Source organism: Triticum dicoccoides, chromosome 3A (assembly GCF_002162155.2).
Source record: "Triticum dicoccoides isolate Atlit2015 ecotype Zavitan chromosome 3A, WEW_v2.0, whole genome shotgun sequence".
Taxonomy (NCBI): Eukaryota; Viridiplantae; Streptophyta; class Magnoliopsida; order Poales; family Poaceae; genus Triticum; species Triticum dicoccoides.
Window position 1 is genome coordinate 19,159,498 of NC_041384.1, and position 7,213 is coordinate 19,166,710.

General features: G+C 48.4%; 1 pseudogene; it reads left to right on the forward strand.

The window, feature by feature from the left end:
- Positions 1 to 831: 831 nt before the first annotated feature.
- On the forward strand, positions 832 to 6,738 carry LOC119271765 (annotated as a pseudogene).
- Positions 6,739 to 7,213: the final 475 nt, after the last annotated feature.

Genomic DNA, 7,213 nt, shown 5'->3' on the forward strand with positions numbered 1-7,213 from the left:
TAAGATATAACCCATTGTAGACATATTTTTTTGTCATCTCTAAATTACATGTAAGACTTAAGATAAGACTGTCCTATCAACCATTGTACATGCCCTAAAGCAACACAACCAAACCTTTAAATGATGATAAAGAGATCCTCTTACAAAGCAGATCAAGAAAAATACAAGAATAAGAATGCAGGAGCATCCACACCCTACCATAGATCAACCTAGCTAGACTACCGACAAGGAAGGAGACTTGCCGCCAAGAGAAATTGCCGGACCTCGTTTAGCCACTCACGCCAAGTTGCCGCTGAAGAGGACCCCATGCCCTCGCGGTCCGGAACGTGGAGCCTGAGCCTGCCTACAGAAAACGAGGACAGTGAGTAGAACCAACGAGGACCCGTGAAATGGACTTGTCCCCTGAGAAGAAAGAAATTTGCACTGCGCAACCTCAATAATCGATCGGTGTACGCAGATGAAACTTAATTTTATAGGATATATTTTTACCTGCCAATTGTGAATTTGCCAAATATTAGAATTTAGATGCTAGATAACCCACAAGAGCATGTAGTAGCAGGTACAAGAACCAGCCTAAAGCATCATGTTTGCTGTCACATCAGGGCACACAGAGTCACGGAGGTCACGTTGATGACTTACCCGTCAATGGGGTTAGAAATTCAAAAGCAACGCCTTACCAGTCCAAAGGTGATAGGGACGATGATAGCTTTGCCCCGATTTTCCGGTCAAATGTTCCGACCATAGTAGGTACTCCGCTCACTCGCCCGTCCACATATATCATTCTTCGAGCTTCGAGCACGGTATCCTCCCATAGTTGCATACGTCTCCCCCACCTCGTCAACGCCAAATCTCTCTTTTCCAATGGCTACTATTAGCTGCTGGTTCTTGGTGTTCATCTTGGTAGTATGGTGGTTGCCGCTGCTGCTCGCCGGGCCTGAGGAGCAGCAAGTGGAAAACTGCCCGGCCAAGACGTGCGGCAACCTCACCATCTCCCACCCGTTCTGGATCCTCGACATGGAGACTGTTAGAGTAATTTTGATTAGAGATGCTAGTACTGATTAGTAGTCAATTAGATTAGGAGAATCACAAAGTAATAGTCCGGCTCGGATGCATATTGGTAGTACTATTAGGAGTCCTAGTCGTTTGTACTAAGTTAGCTGGTAGTATACGCGTGAGTGTCCGAATTGTATTAGGACATCTAGTACGTATAGGATTAGGTCTGTGTTGGGTCGGTGGCTGCTGTGCATATATATATGCACTTGGCCGTGAATTTTGTAACGCGAAGAAAACATAGAATAAAGAGAGGAGAAACAAAGGGCACGACAAGAGTCTTTGGCTATCAATTATCTTGTGTGCGTCTCCGTCGTAATTTGATGTGATCGATTCTGTGGGCGGAATTCCAACACTTGGTATCTAGAGCAAGGTCGATTTGAAGGTGTGCTTGCCCCGGGGTCGCGACCCGACTAGCGCCTCGGGGCGGGCGATATGGTCGCTGGGTGGTGCAGCGACGATGAAGAGCGCGCCATGATGTTCCTGGGTGATGCAGGGACGAGGAGGGATCTGGCGATCGTCGTTCGTCGGAGCGACAAGGAGGGAGACGGCGGGCTGTCGTCGGCAAGGCGGCGGATGGAGATCGTTGACGGGAGCGGTGGTGCGGTGATGCAGTGCCGGAAAGTCGTCAAGATGGTCATCCATGGGAGTTAGAGTCAAGAAGTTGTGCGGGTTAGCACGATCAGTCGGTAAGTCGTCGTCGTGTCAGCGTCGTCATGTCCAAGTGCTCGTCTCTGTGAGGAGGCGTTGAAGATGAAGCATGCCCAGGTCATCTATGTGTCTCGACGAGAGGATCAAGTTCAAATATGTGGGGGCGGTAAACCAGTGAAGGTGAGTCTCTTCAATGAGGCCATGTCTCTACATGAGGCTGGAGTGCATGGTGTAGTGCACAGGGTGGTGTGATCCACAAAGAGCCGGCATGTATCTTGCTAGGGTGGATAGTGAAGTCCATCGGGTGGTGTTTTCCACAGGTTACTAGCGAGGCTGGGTAGTCCAAGACATATTTGAGGTGGTCCGTAAATTCGCCAAGTCAAAATTGAAGGAAAGATTGTTGCAAATGATCTAGCCGGCAATTTGACTTGTCGTGATGCGAGCGGATGAGTCGAAAAAAGGTGAATAATCAACAAGGCAAGACCAAAAAAGCACGGAAGACAAAGTGTGTTAAGATTAGGGAGAGATTGTTAGAGTAATCTTGATTAGAGATGCTAGTACTGATTAGTAGTCAATTAGATTAGGAGAATCACAAAGTAATAGTCCGGCTCGGATGCATATTGGTAGTACTATTAGGAGTCCTAGTCGTTTGTACTAGGTTAGCTGGTAGTATACGCGTGAGTGTCCGAATGTATTAGGACATCTAGTACGTATAGGATTAGGTCTGTGTTGGGTCGGTGGCTGCTGTGCATATATATATGCACTTGGCCGTGAATTTTGTAACGCGGAGAAAACATAGAATAAAGAGAGGAGAAACAAAGGGCACGACAAGAGTCCTTGACTATCAATTATCTTGTGTGCGTCTCCGTCGTAATTTGATGTGATCGATTCTGTGGGCGGAATTCCAACACTTGGTATCTAGAGAAAGGTCGATTTGAAGGTGTGCTTGCCCCGGGGTCGCGACCCGACTAGCGCCTCGGGGCGGGCGATATGGTCGCTGGGTGGTGCAGCCACGATGAAGAGCGCGCCATGATGTTCCTGGGTGATGCAGGGACGAGGAGGGATCTGGCGATCGTCGTTCGGCGACAAGGAGGGAGACGGCGGGCTGTCGTCGGCAAGGCGGCGGATGGAGATCGTTGACGGGAGCGGTGGTGCGGTGGTGCAGTGCCGGAAAGTCGTCAAGATGGTCATCCATGGGAGTTAGAGTCAAGGAGTTGTGCGGGTTAGCACGATCAGTCGGTAAGTCGTCGTCGTGTCAGCGTCGTCATGTCCAAGTGCTCGTCTCTGTGAGGAGGCGTTGAAGATGAAGCATGCCCAGGTCATCTATGTGTCTCGACGAGAGGATCAAGTTCAAATATGTGGGGGCGGTAAACCGGTGAAGGTGAGTCTCTTCAATGAGGCCATGTCTCTACATGAGGCTGGAGTGCATGGTGTAGTGCACAGGGTGGTGTGATCCACAAGGAGCCGGCATGTATCTTGCTAGGGTGGATAGTGAAGTCCATCGGGTGGTGTTTTCCACAGATTACTAGCGAGGCTGGGTAGTCCAAGACATATTTGAGGTGGTCCGTAAATTCGCCAAGTCAAAATTGGAGGAAAGATTGTTGCAAATGATCTAGCCGGCAATTTGACTTGTCGTGATGCGAGCGGATGAGTCGAAAAAAGGTGAATCATCAACAAGACAAGACCAAAAAAGCACGGAAGACAAAGTGTGTTAAGATTAAGGAGAGATTGTTAGAGTAATCTTGATTAGAGATGCTAGTATTGATTAGTAGTCAATTAGATTAGGAGAATCACAAAGTAATAGTCCGGCTCGGATGCATATTGGTAGTACTATTAGGAGTCCTAGTCGTTTGTACTAGGTTAGCTGGTAGTATACGCGTGAGTGTCCGAATGTATTAGGACATCTAGTACGTATAGGATTAGGTCTGTGTTGGGTCGGTGGCTGCTGTGCATATATATATGCACTTGGCCGTGAATTTTGTAACGCGGAGAAAACATAGAATAAAGAGAGGAGAAATAAAGGGCACGACAAGAGTCCTTGGCTATCAATTATCTTGTGTGCGTCTCCGTCGTAATTTGATGTGATCGATTCTGTGGGCGGAATTCCAACACTTGGTATCTAGAGCAAGGTCGGTTTGAAGGTGTGCTTGCCCCGGGGTCGCGACCCAACTAGCGCCTCGGGGCGGGCGATATGGTCGTTGGGTGGTGCAGCGACGATGAAGAGCGCGCCGTGATGTTTCCTGGGTGTTGCAGGGACGAGGAGGGATCTGGCGATCGTCGTTCGGCGGAGCAACAAGGAGGGAGACAGCGGGCTGTCGTCGGCAAGGCGGCGGATGGAGATCGTTGACAGGAGCGGTGGTGCGGTGATGCAGTGCCGGAAAGTCGTCAAGATGGTCATCCATGGGAGTTAGAGTCAAGGAGTTGTGCGGGTTAGCATGATCAGTCGGTAAGTCGTCGTCGTGTCAGCGTCGTCATGTCCAAGTGCTCGTCTCTGTGAGGAGGCGTTGAAGATGAAGCATGCCCAGGTCATCTATGTGTCTCGACGAGAGGATCAAGTTCAAATATGTGGGGGCGGTAAACCGGTGAAGGTGAGTCTCTTCAATGAGGCCATGTCTCTACATGAGGCTGGAGTGCATGGTGTAGTGCACAGGGTGGTGTGATCCACAAGGAGCCGGCATGTATCTTGCTAGGGTGGATAGTGAAGTCCATCGGGTGGTGTTTTTCACAGGTTACTAGCGAGGCTGGGTAGTCCAGGACATATTTGAGGTGATCTGTAAATTCGCCAAGTCAAAATTGGAGGAAAGATTGTTGCAAATGATCTAGCCGGCAATTTGACTTGTCGTGATGCGAGCGGATGAGTCGAAAAAAGGTGAATCATCAACAAGCCAAGACCAAAAAAGCACGGAAGACAAAGTGTGTTAAGATTAGAGAGAGATTGTTAGAGTAATCTTGATTAGAGATGCTAGTATTGATTAGTAGTCAATTAGATTAGGAGAATCACAAAGTAATAGTCCGGCTCGGATGCATATTGGTAGTACTATTAGGAGTCCTAGTCGTTTGTACTAGGTTAGCTGGTAGTATACGCGTGAGTGTCCGAATGTATTAGGACATCTAGTACGTATAGGATTAGGTCTGTGTTGGGTCGGTGGCTGCTGTGCATATATATATGCACTTGGCCGTGAATTTTGTAACACGGAGAAAACATAGAATAAAGAGAGGAGAAACAAAAGGCACGACAAGAGTCCTTGGCTATCAATTATCTTATGTGCGTCTCCGTTGTAATTTGATGTGATCGATTCTGTGGGCGGAATTCCAACAGAGACTACAAGATCGTGTGGTTCATTGGATTTTGAGGTCGTTTGCCTCAAAGACAGTTTTCCAATCCTCCGGAGCTCTGTGCTCTTCGGCTTTGCAATCATGGACATCTCTTACGAGGAACACAGTTTGCATGCCGTTGATCTACACAAAGAGACATACTTCAAAAAAGAAGAGGAAGACTTCAACGTCTCCAAAAGCTGCCATTTCCCGAGATGGAACGCCTCCGTCAAACTGGCACCCCCGTTGAAGGTCACCCCCGCCAACCGTGAACCTCATCTTCTACAACTGCACCAAGACAGTGGCGCTGGTGGAGGTGAGATGCCCGAACGCGAGCAGCATGTTTGTTCGCGCGGGAGTGCCCTACGACGCGACTGGGACCTACGCCACCTACGCATTGGAGGGCTGCGATCAGGGCCGGCCCTGAGGGGGGGCAGGGGGGGCGGCCGCCCTGGGCCCCCCAAGCCAAGGGGCCCCCTCTCCAGGTATATGTGTGAGCATTGGTACCCTGAATTCAGCCATTGGAGGCGCTCCAACTGCTGTTCTATTGTCTCAACGAAGAAGAAAGACGATACGTTATGTTTATGCTCTAGCGCAATGGGCCTTGGGCCTTTATTTCTTTATTAGTATTACTATAACGTGAGTTACGTGATGGTGGGCTGGTTGTCTCAGGACCTTTTTTAGCACAAAATAGCAATCCTGTTTTGGAAGGAAGCGATCGATTGATTTATACCTTCCTCGTTTAGCTGCGGCGGCCGAAAAGCAGCAGCACACCGAGCCAAACCCTAACAAAGTAAAATAAAACGGCGGTGATCTACGAACTGCACGCACGGCCAACGAGGCTTCCCGCCTGGGCGCACATCGTGGTGATAGCGAAACAGAGGTGCGGCACCGTAGGTATTTTTGTTTCCCCTGGTTTTTATGGCGTCCAAATTTATGTTATAAATTACAGCTGATTGTTTTATCACTATAATTTAGTATAAAATTTCAGGATCCTTCTCTAGTCCTTATTTTTTTTGCATATGCTGATCGTAATTGTCATCTGGCCGATTGTACATTTTATGCGATGGAATTTTCTCATGCCGTCAATTTTTTTGTTTGTTCGTGGATGGTTATAGGAGGATAGGTTATTGGTGGATAGACAACTTCTTGCCCACCTAATATATGGAGTTTCACTTGTGTCTGATTTCATAAGAGGTGTGTGAAAATCAAATTTACCTTTTGTCTAATATGAAACATCATTGCAACTTATTTCTTGGAGTAAGTAACTTAAGTTTCTCGGCAAATTAATGATCCTATACATAGTTATTAAATGGAATTTAGGCATGCTTACTATTATTTCGATGTTGTATTAAGGGGCCCCGGGTTCTAGTTTCGCCCCGGGCCCCCGATATCTCAGGACCGGCCCTGGCTGCGATGCCACCGTCGTGCCGGTGATGGGCTCGTCCTCGGGCTCGGCGAACGCGAGCAACTACGAGCAGCTCATCGAAGATGGCTTCCTCCTGACATGGGATCCGCCCCCTCCAGGTAAGTTCATCCATCAAATCACCTTTTGATCAAGTTCGCAGCTAAGCTAGGATTGCTCAGTGCGTGATTCGCTGGATTGCCGTAATAGAACAAGCCGAGGATAAGGCTAAGTCGATCGTGTGGCAGATGTTCGCCGCAACTTCCCCTTCCTGCTTGCATAGCCCCTATACAGTCAAATTGACAGGTTCTGACTGACGTGCCAGAAACTTCGGTTGTGGCAAGCATGCAAACTAGTGCTCTCAGTAGGTAAGTAGTTGTGTGAACCATTAGAAGTTCGTTAAACGAGTTGAACAACAAGTGGCTTCTAGGGCGAAAATCGATTTATGGTCTGAATTCTGAACTTCTCAAGTCCGCACCACGGTGAAAATTGGCATCATGGACTTGTTCACTTATACACTGAGTGGGCAATAGACTTTTTTAAATCCAGCCTAATGGGCCTATATTAATTTTCTAGGGCATTTTCTAGGCCGTCCTTAGTGGTAGAGCCGCCGGGACTTCCTATATCGCGCCTAAAGCGGGAAAATGCCACTAAATCAAGCGATGGGCAACGGCCCAAAGAACCATGCCTCGTCTCGCTGGTTGCCCTCGCTCGCATAGCACGTTCCACGCGCCTCTTTTTTCCTTTCGCTGCCTCCTTTGGAATAAACCAACAGTCCCGTGTAAAATAAAA